We start from the raw sequence: 12,532 nt of genomic DNA on the forward strand, positions 1-12,532 counted from the left end.
AAAATGAGACCTGCGCCTCCTTGACGTGCTCACCTTGAAGCGTCTATTGAAAACCAGGAAGTCTTAGTATGCAAGCGTCTTGCACATGCTCAGTAGCACTCCCAGTAGAAGTCAACCAGGCAAATCAAGCAGGTGCCAAAGAGGTGATTTTCCAGAGGAACGTCCAATTTTTGGGGCTCTTTTCAAAAGACATTCCAAAAGTAGTGTTTGCTTGGTTGTTTTTTTTCTAATTGACTGTTTTAGCCCAGAGCGATCAGTCGATCTCGTATGTCGGGCAACAAACTAGTCATAATGAGGGCTCTCTGAACCTAGTTTGCAGCCACCAAAACCAGCCAGTGCTGCTACCACATGCCCCAGTGGCCTAATGGATAAGGCACTGGCCTCCTAAGCCAGGGATTGTGGGTTCGAGTCCCATCTGGGGTGCTCTCAATTGAGCAAGTGACCGTTTCGGCCCAGTGTAATGCCATTGGCAAGACATCTGCCGGTAGGCAAGGTTTTTTTTTTCCGCCAGGAATCAATTCCACTCGAAACCCATGTCCCAAAACCACCCCTTTAAGCATGGCTCTACAAGCTTGCATGGGAATCACAAAGCTTTCCACACGCCTATTTTGAAAGAAAAAACAGACAATTGGCTTGTGGACTGAAAAGGCTTCAAGCGAACTTTGGTCAAGCTACCTTTCTTAATGTGCAAGAAGCCTTTTCATCAATTTTCGCTGTCCCACAGAGGAGCGTTAAGTTTGCAAGTGACAAAACAAGAAAACCGAGTGTAAGGTGAAACTAGCACAAAGCTCCAGTGGCGCAATCGGTTAGCGCGCGGTACTTATAAGGCAGTATTTGTTGAGCAATGCCGAGGTTGTGAGTTCAAGCCTCACCTGGAGCACTTCCCTTTAAGCTTTCAAGTTTTATTTGAAAGATTTTTTTAAGGGATAATGTGCAGGAATATATTTTCTCCAATATTTTCATTAGTAGACGTTAACACGGCTTAATGAAGCACTGACCGCGGTTAAGAACTGCTGGGAGAGTTCATGGTTCCAAACCAACCAACAGCGATTCCCTGGTGGTCTAGTGGCTAGGATTCGGCGCTCTCACCGCCGCGGCCCGGGTTCGATTCCCGGTCAGGGAACGTTTTTAATAAAGTACAGCAAAGATGAGGAGAAATGTTTACATGGAGAGGAGCAGAGAAGTTGGTCCGAATGGTCCCGCGAGCTTTTCTAACAAGTTGAAAAGTCTGCGCATCTGATTTCAAGTTTTAATCCTGAGAGATTAATATTGGAACAAGGAATTTTACAATCTTCAAGGAGTCTCTCTCATTTGGCATGGTGCCAAAAGTTTGGCAAAAAGCATAAATGGTGCTAATCTTTAAAACGAGACCAAAATCCCCGCCACTGGATGAAAGACTTAGTGAGCCTCAACATCTGTGGTGTGGAAGTTATTTGAAAGATTTTTAAGGGATAATGTGCAAGGATATATTGTCTCCCACCTTATCAGTAGTAGACGTGAACACGGCTCAATGAAGGACTGATCGCGGTTAAGAACTGCTGGGAGAGCTCATGGCTTCAGAGCACTCGCCAGCGATTCCCTGGTGGTCTAGTGGCTAGGATTCGGCGCTCTCACCGCCGCGGCCCGGGTTCGATTCCCGGTCAGGGAAGGTTTTTAATAAAGCACAACAAAGATGAGGAGAAATGTTTACATAAAGAGGAGCAGAGAAGTTGGTCCGAATGGCCCCGCAAGCTTTTATAACAATTTGAGAAGGCTGCACATCTGGTTCCAGGCTTGGGACAGGAAGTTGAAAAGAGCATCACAAGAGTGGTGTTTGCACTGTTGTCAGAGTGCAAGTTATGACACCGTGACAGGAAGCACAATTGGAAGCTCAGTCTGGGAGAAAACAAGAGTCCTTCAGTCCAGTCCCCCAAATTGCAGATTGATATTTTAGTGCACGTTAGGGTCCGTTTTGCCTGGACTCCAAACGTATTTGCTGCATGCGTTCTTTGGTTATTGGACTTTGAAAATGAGACCTGCGCCTCCTTGACGTGCTCACCTTGAAGCGTCTATTGAAAACCAGGAAGTCTTAGTATGCAAACGTCTTGCACATGCTCAGTAGCACTCCCAGTAGAAGTCAACCAGGCAAATCAAGCAGGTGCCAAAGAGGTGATTTTCCAGAGGAACGTCCAATTTTTGGGGCTCTTTTCAAAAGACATTCCAAAAGTAGTGTTTGCTTGGTTGTTTTTTTTTCTAATTGACTGTTTTAGCCCAGAGCGATCAGTCGATCTCGTATGTCGGGCAACAAACTAGAGTCATAATGAGGGCTCTCTGAACCTAGATTGCAGCCACCAAAACCAGCCAGTGCTGCTACCACATGCCCCAGTGGCCTAATGGATAAGGCACTGGCCTCCTAAGCCAGGGATTGTGGGTTCGAGTCCCATCTGGGGTGCTCTCAATCGAGCAAGTGACCGTTTCGGCCCAGTGTAACGCCGTTGGCAAGACATCTGCCGGTAGGCAAGTTTTTTTTTTCCGCCAGGAATCAATTCCACTCGAAATCCATGTCCCAAAACCACCCCTTTAAGCATGGCTCTACAAGCTTGCATGGGAATCACAAAGCTTTCCACACGCCTATTTTGAAAGAAAAAACAGACAATTGGCTTGTGGACTGAAAAGGCTTCAAGCGAACTTTGGTCAAGCTACCTTTCTTAATGTGCAAGAAGCCTTTTCATCAATTTTCGCTGTCCCACAGAGGAGCGTTAAGGTTGCAAGTGAGAAAACAAGAAAACCGAGTGTAAGCCAACACCAGCACGAAGCTCCAGTGGCGCAATCGGTTAGCGCGCGGTACTTATAAGGCAGTATTTGTTGAGCAATGCCGAGGTTGTGAGTTCAAGCCTCACCTGGAGCACTTCCCTTTAAGCTTTCAAGTTTTGTTTGAAAGATTTTTTTAAGGGATAATGTGCAGGAATATATTTTCTCCAATATTTTCATTAGTAGACGTTAACACGGCTTAATGAAGCACTGACCGCGGTTAAGAACTGCTGGGAGAGTTCATGGTTCCAAACCAACCAACAGCGATTCCCTGGTGGTCTAGTGGCTAGGATTCGGCGCTCTCACCGCCGCGGCCCGGGTTCGATTCCCGGTCAGGGAACGTTTTTAATAAAGTACAGCAAAGATGAGGAGAAATGTTTACATGGAGAGGAGCAGAGAAGTTGGTCCGAATGGTCCCGCGAGCTTTTCTAACAAGTTGAAAAGTCTGCGCATCTGATTTCAAGTTTTAATCCTGAGAGATTAATATTGGAACAAGGAATTTTACAATCTTCAAGGAGTCTCTCTCATTTGGCATGGTGCCAAAAGTTTGGCAAAAAGCATAAATGGTGCTAATCTTTAAAACGAGACCAAAATCCCCGCCACTGGATGAAAGACTTAGTGAGCCTCAACATCTGTGGTGTGGAAGTTATTTGAAAGATTTTTAAGGGATAATGTGCAAGGATATATTGTCTCCCACCTTATCAGTAGTAGACGTGAACACGGCTCAATGAAGGACTGATCGCGGTTAAGAACTGCTGGGAGAGCTCATGGCTTCAGAGCACTCGCCAGCGATTCCCTGGTGGTCTAGTGGCTAGGATTCGGCGCTCTCACCGCCGCGGCCCGGGTTCGATTCCCGTTCAGGGAAGGTTTTTAATAAAGCACAACAAAGATGAGGAGAAATGTTTACATAAAGAGGAGCAGAGAAGTTGGTCCGAATGGCCCCGCAAGCTTTTATAACAATTTGAGAAGGCTGCACATCTGGTTCCAGGCTTGGGACAGGAAGTTGAAAAGAGCATCACAAGAGTGGTGTTTGCACTGTTGTCAGAGTGCAAGTTATGACACCGTGACAGGAAGCACAATTGGAAGCTCAGTCTGGGAGAAAACAAGAGTCCTTCAGTCCAGTCCCCCAAATTGCAGATTGATATTTTAGTGCACGTTAGGGTCCGTTTTGCCTGGACTCCAAACGTATTTGCTGCATGCGTTCTTTGGTTATTGGACTTTGAAAATGAGACCTGCGCCTCCTTGACGTGCTCACCTTGAAGCGTCTATTGAAAACCAGGAAGTCTTAGTATGCAAACGTCTTGCACATGCTCAGTAGCACTCCCAGTAGAAGTCAACCAGGCAAATCAAGCAGGTGCCAAAGAGGTGATTTTCCAGAGGAATGTCCAATTTTTGGGGCTCTTTTCAAAAGACATTCCAAAAGTAGTGTTTGCTTGGTTGTTTTTTTTTCTAATTGACTGTTTTAGCCCAGAGCGATCAGTCGATCTCGTATGTCGGGCAACAAACTAGAGTCATAATGAGGGCTCTCTGAACCTAGTTTGCAGCCACCAAAACCAGCCAGTGCTGCTACCACATGCCCCAGTGGCCTAATGGATAAGGCACTGGCCTCCTAAGCCAGGGATTGTGGGTTCGAGTCCCATCTGGGGTGCTCTCAATTGAGCAAGTGACCGTTTCGGCCCAGTGTAATGCCATTGGCAAGACATCTGGCGGCAGGCAAGGTTTTTTTTTTCCGCCAGGAATCAATTCCACTCGAAATCCATGTCCCAAAACCACCCCTTTAAGCATGGCTCTACAAGCTTGCATGGGAATCACAAAGCTTTCCACACGCCTATTTTGAAAGAAAAAACAGACAATTGGCTTGTGGACTGAAAAGGCTTCAAGCGAACTTTGGTCAAGCTACCTTTCTTAATGTGCAAGAAGCCTTTTCATCAATTTTCGCTGTCCCACAGAGGAGCGTTAAGGTTGCAAGTGAGAAAACAAGAAAACCGAGTGTAAGCTGACACCAGCACGAAGCTCCAGTGGCGCAATCGGTTAGCGCGCGGTACTTATAAGGCAGTATTTGTTGAGCAATGCCGAGGTTGTGAGTTCAAGCCTCCCCTGGAGCACTTCCCTTTAAGCTTTCAAGTTTTATTTGAAAGATTTTTTTAAGGGATAATGTGCAGGAATATATTTTCTCCAATATTTTCATTAGTAGACGTTAACACGGCTTAATGAAGCACTGGCCGCGGTTAAGAACTGCTGGAAGAGTTCATGGTTCCAAACCGACCAACAGCGATTCCCTGGTGGTCTAGTGGCTAGGATTCGGCGCTCTCACCGCCGCGGCCCGGGTTCGATTCCCGGTCAGGGAACGTTTTTAATAAAGTACAGCAAAGATGAGGAGAAATGTTTACATGGAGAGGAGCAGAGAAGTTGGTCCGAATGGTCCCGCGAGCTTTTCTAACAAGTTGAAAAGTCTGCGCATCTGATTTCAAGTTTTAATCCTGAGAGATTAATATTGGAACAAGGAATTTTACAATCTTCAAGGAGTCTCTCTCATTTGGCATGGTGCCAAAAGTTTGGCAAAAAGCATAAATGGTGCTAATCTTTAAAACGAGACCAAAATCCCCGCCACTGGATGAAAGACTTAGTGAGCCTCAACATCTGTGGTGTGGAAGTTATTTGAAAGATTTTTAAGGGATAATGTGCAAGGATATATTGTCTCCCACCTTATCAGTAGTAGACGTGAACACGGCTCAATGAAGGACTGATCGCGGTTAAGAACTGCTGGGAGAGCTCATGGCTTCAGAGCACTCGCCAGCGATTCCCTGGTGGTCTAGTGGCTAGGATTCGGCGCTCTCACCGCCGCGGCCCGGGTTCGATTCCCGGTCAGGGAAGGTTTTTAATAAAGCACAACAAAGATGAGGAGAAATGTTTACATAAAGAGGAGCAGAGAAGTTGGTCCGAATGGCCCCGCAAGCTTTTATAACAATTTGAGAAGGCTGCACATCTGGTTCCAGGCTTGGGACAGGAAGTTGAAAAGAGCATCACAAGAGTGGTGTTTGCACTGTTGTCAGAGTGCAAGTTATGACACCGTGACAGGAAGCACAATTGGAAGCTCAGTCTGGGAGAAAACAAGAGTCCTTCAGTCCAGTCCCCCAAATTGCAGATTGATATTTTAGTGCACGTTAGGGTCCGTTTTGCCTGGACTCCAAACGTATTTGCTGCATGCGTTCTTTGGTTATTGGACTTTGAAAATGAGACCTGCGCCTCCTTGACGTGCTCACCTTGAAGCGTCTATTGAAAACCAGGAAGTCTTAGTATGCAAACGTCTTGCACATGCTCAGTAGCACTCCCAGTAGAAGTCAACCAGGCAAATCAAGCAGGTGCCAAAGAGGTGATTTTCCAGAGGAACGTCCAATTTTTGGGGCTCTTTTCAAAAGACATTCCAAAAGTAGTGTTTGCTTGGTTGTTTTTTTTTCTAATTGACTGTTTTAGCCCAGAGCGATCAGTCGATCTCGTATGTCGGGCAACAAACTAGAGTCATAATGAGGGCTCTCTGAACCTAGTTTGCAGCCACCAAAACCAGCCAGTGCTGCTACCACATGCCCCAGTGGCCTAATGGATAAGGCACTGGCCTCCTAAGCCAGGGATTGTGGGTTCGAGTCCCATCTGGGGTGCTCTCAATTGAGCAAGTGACCGTTTCGGCCCAGTGTAATTCCATTGGCAAGACATCTGGCGGTAGGCAAGGTTTTTTTTTTTCCGCCAGGAATCAATTCCACTCGAAATCCATGTCCCAAAACCACCCCTTTAAGCATGGCTCTACAAGCTTGCATGGGAATCACAAAGCTTTCCACACGCCTATTTTGAAAGAAAAAACAGACAATTGGCTTGTGGACTGAAAAGGCTTCAAGCGAACTTTGGTCAAGCTACCTTTCTTAATGTGCAAGAAGCCTTTTCATCAATTTTCGCTGTCCCACAGAGGAGCGTTAAGGTTGCAAGTGAGAAAACAAGAAAACCGAGTGTAAGCTGACACCAGCACAACGCTCCAGTGGCGCAATCGGTTAGCGCGCGGTACTTATAAGGCAGTATTTGTTGAGCAATGCCGAGGTTGTGAGTTCAAGCCTCACCTGGAGCACTTCCCTTTAAGCTTTCAAGTTTTATTTGAAAGATTTTTTTAAGGGATAATGTGCAGGAATATATTTTCTCCAATATTTTCATTAGTAGACGTTAACACGGCTTAATGAAGCACTGACCGCGGTTAAGAACTGCTGGGAGAGTTCATGGTTCCAAAGCAACCGACAGCGATTCCCTGGTGGTCTAGTGGCTAGGATTCGGCGCTCTCGCCGCCGCGGCCCGGGTTCGATTCCCGGTCAGGGAATGTTTTTAATAAAGTACAGCAAAGATGAGGAGAAATGTTTACATGGAGAGGAGCAGAGAAGTTGGTCCGAATGGTCCCGCGAGCTTTTCTAACAAGTTGAAAAGTCTGCGTATCTGATTTCAAGTTTTAATCCTGAGAGATTAATATTGGAACAAGGAATTTTACAATCTTCAAGGAGTCTCTCTCATTTGGCATGGTGCCAAAAGTTTGGCAAAAAGCATAAATGGTGCTAATCTTTAAAACGAGACCAAAATCCCCGCCACTGGATGAAAGACTTAGTGAGCCTCAACATCTGTGGTGTGGAAGTTATTTGAAAGATTTTTAAGGGATAATGTGCAAGGATATATTGTCTCCCACCTTATCAGTAGTAGACGTGAACACGGCTCAATGAAGGACTGATCGCGGTTAAGAACTGCTGGGAGAGCTCATGGCTTCAGAGCACTCGCCAGCGATTCCCTGGTGGTCTAGTGGCTAGGATTCGGCGCTCTCACCGCCGCGGCCCGGGTTCGATTCCCGGTCAGGGAAGGTTTTTAATAAAGCACAACAAAGATGAGGAGAAATGTTTACATAAAGAGGAGCAGAGAAGTTGGTCCGAATGGCCCCGCAAGCTTTTATAACAATTTGAGAAGGCTGCACATCTGGTTCCAGGCTTGGGACAGGAAGTTGAAAAGAGCATCACAAGAGTGGTGTTTGCACTGTTGTCAGAGTGCAAGTTATGACACCGTGACAGGAAGCACAATTGGAAGCTCAGTCTGGGAGAAAACAAGAGTCCTTCAGTCCAGTCCCCCAAATTGCAGATTGATATTTTAGTGCACGTTAGGGTCCGTTTTGCCTGGACTCCAAACGTATTTGCTGCATGCGTTCTTTGGTTATTGGACTTTGAAAATGAGACCTGCGCCTCCTTGACGTGCTCACCTTGAAGCGTCTATTGAAAACCAGGAAGTCTTAGTATGCAAACGTCTTGCACATGCTCAGTAGCACTCCCAGTAGAAGTCAACCAGGCAAATCAAGCAGGTGCCAAAGAGGTGATTTTCCAGAGGAACGTCCAATTTTTGGGGCTCTTTTCAAAAGACATTCCAAAAGTAGTGTTTGCTTGGTTGTTTTTTTTTCTAATTGACTGTTTTAGCCCAGAGCGATCAGTCGATCTCGTATGTCGGGCAACAAACTAGAGTCATAATGAGGGCTCTCTGAACCTAGTTTGCAGCCACCAAAACCAGCCAGTGCTGCTACCACATGCCCCAGTGGCCTAATGGATAAGGCACTGGCCTCCTAAGCCAGGGATTGTGGGTTCGAGTCCCATCTGGGGTGCTCTCAATTGAGCAAGTGACCGTTTCGGCCCAGTGTAATGCCATTGGCAAGACATCTGGCAGTAGGCAAGGTTTTTTTTTTCCGCCAGGAATCAATTCCACTCGAAATCCATGTCCCAAAACCACCCCTTTAAGCATGGCTCTACAAGCTTGCATGGGAATCACAAAGCTTTCCACACGCCTATTTTGAAAGAAAAAACAGACAATTGGCTTGTGGACTGAAAAGGCTTCAAGCGAACTTTGGTCAAGCTACCTTTCTTAATGTGCAAGAAGCCTTTTCATCAATTTTCGCTGTCCCACAGAGGAGCGTTAAGGTTGCAAGTGAGAAAACAAGAAAACCGAGTGTAAGCTGACACCAGCACGAAGCTCCAGTGGCGCAATCGGTTAGCGCGCGGTACTTATAAGGCAGTATTTGTTGAGCAATGCCGAGGTTGTGAGTTCAAGCCTCACCTGGAGCACTTCACTTTAAGCTTTCAAGTTTTATTTGAAAGATTTTTTTAAGGGATAATGTGCAGGAATATATTTTCTCCAATATTTTCATTAGTAGACGTTAACACGGCTTAATGAAGCACTGACCGCGGTTAAGAACTGCTGGGAGAGTTCATGGTTCCAAACCAACCAACAGCGATTCTCTGGTGGTCTAGTGGCTGGGATTCGGCGCTCTCACCGCCGCGGCCCGGGTTCGATTCCCGGTCAGGGAATGTTTTTAATAAAGTACAGCAAAGATGAGGAGAAATGTTTACATGGAGAGGAGCAGAGAAGTTGGTCCGAATGGTCCCGCGAGCTTTTCTAACAAGTTGAAAAGTCTGCGCATCTGATTTCAAGTTTTAATCCTGAGAGATTAATATTGGAACAAGGAATTTTACAATCTTCAAGGAGTCTCTCTCATTTGGCATGGTGCCAAAAGTTTGGCAAAAAGCATAAATGGTGCTAATCTTTAAAACGAGACCAAAATCCCCGCCACTGGATGAAAGACTTAGTGAGCCTCAACATCTGTGGTGTGGAAGTTATTTGAAAGATTTTTAAGGGATAATGTGCAAGGATATATTGTCTCCCACCTTATCAGTAGTAGACGTGAACACGGCTCAATGAAGGACTGATCGCGGTTAAGAACTGCTGGGAGAGCTCATGGCTTCAGAGCACTCGCCAGCGATTCCCTGGTGGTCTAGTGGCTAGGATTCGGCGCTCTCACCGCCGCGGCCCGGGTTCGATTCCCGTTCAGGGAAGGTTTTTAATAAAGCACAACAAAGATGAGGAGAAATGTTTACATAAAGAGGAGCAGAGAAGTTGGTCCGAATGGCCCCGCAAGCTTTTATAACAATTTGAGAAGGCTGCACATCTGGTTCCAGGCTTGGGACAGGAAGTTGAAAAGAGCATCACAAGAGTGGTGTTTGCACTGTTGTCAGAGTGCAAGTTATGACACCGTGACAGGAAGCACAATTGGAAGCTCAGTCTGGGAGAAAACAAGAGTCCTTCAGTCCAGTCCCCCAAATTGCAGATTGATATTTTAGTGCACGTTAGGGTCCGTTTTGCCTGGACTCCAAACGTATTTGCTGCATGCGTTCTTTGGTTATTGGACTTTGAAAATGAGACCTGCGCCTCCTTGACGTGCTCACCTTGAAGCGTCTATTGAAAACCAGGAAGTCTTAGTATGCAAACGTCTTGCACATGCTCAGTAGCACTCCCAGTAGAAGTCAACCAGGCAAATCAAGCAGGTGCCAAAGAGGTGATTTTCCAGAGGAATGTCCAATTTTTGGGGCTCTTTTCAAAAGACATTCCAAAAGTAGTGTTTGCTTGGTTGTTTTTTTTTCTAATTGACTGTTTTAGCCCAGAGCGATCAGTCGATCTCGTATGTCGGGCAACAAACTAGAGTCATAATGAGGGCTCTCTGAACCTAGTTTGCAGCCACCAAAACCAGCCAGTGCTGCTACCACATGCCCCAGTGGCCTAATGGATAAGGCACTGGCCTCCTAAGCCAGGGATTGTGGGTTCGAGTCCCATCTGGGGTGCTCTCAATTGAGCAAGTGACCGTTTCGGCCCAGTGTAATGCCATTGGCAAGACATCTGGCGGTAGGCAAGGTTTTTTTTTTCCGCCAGGAATCAATTCCACTCGAAATCCATGTCCCAAAACCACCCCTTTAAGCATGGCTCTACAAGCTTGCATGGGAATCACAAAGCTTTCCACACGCCTATTTTGAAAGAAAAAACAGACAATTGGCTTGTGGACTGAAAAGGCTTCAAGCGAACTTTGGTCAAGCTACCTTTCTTAATGTGCAAGAAGCCTTTTCATCAATTTTCGCTGTCCCACAGAGGAGCGTTAAGGTTGCAAGTGAGAAAACAAGAAAACCGAGTGTAAGCTGACACCAGCACGAAGCTCCAGTGGCGCAATCGGTTAGCGCGCGGTACTTATAAGGCAGTATTTGTTGAGCAATGCCGAGGTTGTGAGTTCAAGCCTCACCTGGAGCACTTCCCTTTAAGCTTTCAAGTTTTATTTGAAAGATTTTTTTAAGGGATAATGTGCAGGAATATATTTTCTCCAATATTTTCATTAGTAGACGTTAACACGGCTTAATGAAGCACTGGCCGCGGTTAAGAACTGCTGGAAGAGTTCATGGTTCCAAACCGACCAACAGCGATTCCCTGGTGGTCTAGTGGCTAGGATTCGGCGCTCTCACCGCCGCGGCCCGGGTTCGATTCCCGGTCAGGGAACGTTTTTAATAAAGTACAGCAAAGATGAGGAGAAATGTTTACATGGAGAGGAGCAGAGAAGTTGGTCCGAATGGTCCCGCGAGCTTTTCTAACAAGTTGAAAAGTCTGCGCATCTGATTTCAAGTTTTAATCCTGAGAGATTAATATTGGAACAAGGAATTTTACAATCTTCAAGGAGTCTCTCTCATTTGGCATGGTGCCAAAAGTTTGGCAAAAAGCATAAATGGTGCTAATCTTTAAAACGAGACCAAAATCCCCGCCACTGGATGAAAGACTTAGTGAGCCTCAACATCTGTGGTGTGGAAGTTATTTGAAAGATTTTTAAGGGATAATGTGCAAGGATATATTGTCTCCCACCTTATCAGTAGTAGACGTGAACACGGCTCAATGAAGGACTGATCGCGGTTAAGAACTGCTGGGAGAGCTCATGGCTTCAGAGCACTCACCAGCGATTCCCTGGTGGTCTAGTGGCTAGGATTCGGCGCTCTCACCGCCGCGGCCCGGGTTCGATTCCCGGTCAGGGAAGGTTTTTAATAAAGCACAACAAAGATGAGGAGAAATGTTTACATAAAGAGGAGCAGAGAAGTTGGTCCGAATGGCCCCGCAAGCTTTTATAACAATTTGAGAAGGCTGCACATCTGGTTCCAGGCTTGGGACAGGAAGTTGAAAAGAGCATCACAAGAGTGGTGTTTGCACTGTTGTCAGAGTGCAAGTTATGACACCGTGACAGGAAGCACAATTGGAAGCTCAGTCTGGGAGAAAACAAGAGTCCTTCAGTCCAGTCCCCCAAATTGCAGATTGATATTTTAGTGCACGTTAGGGTCCGTTTTGCCTGGACTCCAAACGTATTTGCTGCATGCGTTCTTTGGTTATTGGACTTTGAAAATGAGACCTGCGCCTCCTTGACGTGCTCACCTTGAAGCGTCTATTGAAAACCAGGAAGTCTTAGTATGCAAACGTCTTGCACATGCTCAGTAGCACTCCCAGTAGAAGTCAACCAGGCAAATCAAGCAGGTGCCAAAGAGGTGATTTTCCAGAGGAACGTCCAATTTTTGGGGCTCTTTTCAAAAGACATTCCAAAAGTAGTGTTTGCTTGGTTGTTTTTTTTTCTAATTGACTGTTTTAGCCCAGAGCGATCAGTCGATCTCGTATGTCGGGCAACAAACTAGAGTCATAATGAGGGCTCTCTGAACCTAGTTTGCAGCCACCAAAACCAGCCAGTGCTGCTACCACATGCCCCAGTGGCCTAATGGATAAGGCACTGGCCTCCTAAGCCAGGGATTGTGGGTTCGAGTCCCATCTGGGGTGCTCTCAATTGAGCAAGTGACCGTTTCGGCCCAGTGTAATTCCATTGGCAAGACATCTGGCG

At 46.2% G+C, this 12,532-nt stretch overlaps 21 non-coding genes across 21 annotated transcripts; all 21 read left to right on the forward strand.

Moving 5' to 3' along the window:
• Positions 1-350: 350 nt before the first annotated feature.
• Positions 351-423, forward strand: TRNAR-CCU (transfer RNA arginine (anticodon CCU)). Its single transcript has one exon. It is a non-coding gene; the product is annotated as a tRNA-Arg (tRNA).
• Positions 424-787: 364 nt separating this feature from the next.
• TRNAI-UAU (transfer RNA isoleucine (anticodon UAU)) lies at positions 788-880 on the forward strand. Its single transcript is given in 2 exon segments — positions 788-825; positions 845-880. It is a non-coding gene; the product is annotated as a tRNA-Ile (tRNA).
• A 171-nt stretch (positions 881-1,051) lies between these two features.
• On the forward strand, positions 1,052-1,123 carry TRNAE-CUC (transfer RNA glutamic acid (anticodon CUC)). The gene has a single exon. It is a non-coding gene; the product is annotated as a tRNA-Glu (tRNA).
• Positions 1,124-1,576: 453 nt separating this feature from the next.
• On the forward strand, positions 1,577-1,648 carry TRNAE-CUC (transfer RNA glutamic acid (anticodon CUC)). Its single transcript has one exon. It is a non-coding gene; the product is annotated as a tRNA-Glu (tRNA).
• A 710-nt stretch (positions 1,649-2,358) lies between these two features.
• Positions 2,359-2,431, forward strand: TRNAR-CCU (transfer RNA arginine (anticodon CCU)). Its single transcript has one exon. It is a non-coding gene; the product is annotated as a tRNA-Arg (tRNA).
• A 363-nt stretch (positions 2,432-2,794) lies between these two features.
• Positions 2,795-2,887, forward strand: TRNAI-UAU (transfer RNA isoleucine (anticodon UAU)). Its single transcript is given in 2 exon segments — positions 2,795-2,832; positions 2,852-2,887. It is a non-coding gene; the product is annotated as a tRNA-Ile (tRNA).
• A 171-nt stretch (positions 2,888-3,058) lies between these two features.
• Positions 3,059-3,130, forward strand: TRNAE-CUC (transfer RNA glutamic acid (anticodon CUC)). The gene has a single exon. It is a non-coding gene; the product is annotated as a tRNA-Glu (tRNA).
• A 1,235-nt stretch (positions 3,131-4,365) lies between these two features.
• TRNAR-CCU (transfer RNA arginine (anticodon CCU)) lies at positions 4,366-4,438 on the forward strand. Its single transcript has one exon. It is a non-coding gene; the product is annotated as a tRNA-Arg (tRNA).
• Positions 4,439-4,802: 364 nt separating this feature from the next.
• On the forward strand, positions 4,803-4,895 carry TRNAI-UAU (transfer RNA isoleucine (anticodon UAU)). The gene is given in 2 exon segments: positions 4,803-4,840; positions 4,860-4,895. It is a non-coding gene; the product is annotated as a tRNA-Ile (tRNA).
• A 171-nt stretch (positions 4,896-5,066) lies between these two features.
• On the forward strand, positions 5,067-5,138 carry TRNAE-CUC (transfer RNA glutamic acid (anticodon CUC)). Its single transcript has one exon. It is a non-coding gene; the product is annotated as a tRNA-Glu (tRNA).
• A 453-nt stretch (positions 5,139-5,591) lies between these two features.
• TRNAE-CUC (transfer RNA glutamic acid (anticodon CUC)) lies at positions 5,592-5,663 on the forward strand. Its single transcript has one exon. It is a non-coding gene; the product is annotated as a tRNA-Glu (tRNA).
• Positions 5,664-6,373: 710 nt separating this feature from the next.
• On the forward strand, positions 6,374-6,446 carry TRNAR-CCU (transfer RNA arginine (anticodon CCU)). Its single transcript has one exon. It is a non-coding gene; the product is annotated as a tRNA-Arg (tRNA).
• A 365-nt stretch (positions 6,447-6,811) lies between these two features.
• On the forward strand, positions 6,812-6,904 carry TRNAI-UAU (transfer RNA isoleucine (anticodon UAU)). Its single transcript is given in 2 exon segments — positions 6,812-6,849; positions 6,869-6,904. It is a non-coding gene; the product is annotated as a tRNA-Ile (tRNA).
• A 696-nt stretch (positions 6,905-7,600) lies between these two features.
• On the forward strand, positions 7,601-7,672 carry TRNAE-CUC (transfer RNA glutamic acid (anticodon CUC)). The gene has a single exon. It is a non-coding gene; the product is annotated as a tRNA-Glu (tRNA).
• Positions 7,673-8,382: 710 nt separating this feature from the next.
• Positions 8,383-8,455, forward strand: TRNAR-CCU (transfer RNA arginine (anticodon CCU)). The gene has a single exon. It is a non-coding gene; the product is annotated as a tRNA-Arg (tRNA).
• A 364-nt stretch (positions 8,456-8,819) lies between these two features.
• On the forward strand, positions 8,820-8,912 carry TRNAI-UAU (transfer RNA isoleucine (anticodon UAU)). Its single transcript is given in 2 exon segments — positions 8,820-8,857; positions 8,877-8,912. It is a non-coding gene; the product is annotated as a tRNA-Ile (tRNA).
• Positions 8,913-10,390: 1,478 nt separating this feature from the next.
• Positions 10,391-10,463, forward strand: TRNAR-CCU (transfer RNA arginine (anticodon CCU)). The gene has a single exon. It is a non-coding gene; the product is annotated as a tRNA-Arg (tRNA).
• A 364-nt stretch (positions 10,464-10,827) lies between these two features.
• TRNAI-UAU (transfer RNA isoleucine (anticodon UAU)) lies at positions 10,828-10,920 on the forward strand. The gene is given in 2 exon segments: positions 10,828-10,865; positions 10,885-10,920. It is a non-coding gene; the product is annotated as a tRNA-Ile (tRNA).
• Positions 10,921-11,091: 171 nt separating this feature from the next.
• TRNAE-CUC (transfer RNA glutamic acid (anticodon CUC)) lies at positions 11,092-11,163 on the forward strand. Its single transcript has one exon. It is a non-coding gene; the product is annotated as a tRNA-Glu (tRNA).
• Positions 11,164-11,616: 453 nt separating this feature from the next.
• Positions 11,617-11,688, forward strand: TRNAE-CUC (transfer RNA glutamic acid (anticodon CUC)). Its single transcript has one exon. It is a non-coding gene; the product is annotated as a tRNA-Glu (tRNA).
• A 710-nt stretch (positions 11,689-12,398) lies between these two features.
• On the forward strand, positions 12,399-12,471 carry TRNAR-CCU (transfer RNA arginine (anticodon CCU)). The gene has a single exon. It is a non-coding gene; the product is annotated as a tRNA-Arg (tRNA).
• Positions 12,472-12,532: the final 61 nt, after the last annotated feature.

The sequence above is a fragment of the Spea bombifrons genome, chromosome 4 (genome assembly GCF_027358695.1).
Source record: "Spea bombifrons isolate aSpeBom1 chromosome 4, aSpeBom1.2.pri, whole genome shotgun sequence".
Taxonomy (NCBI): domain Eukaryota; kingdom Metazoa; phylum Chordata; class Amphibia; order Anura; family Pelobatidae; genus Spea; species Spea bombifrons.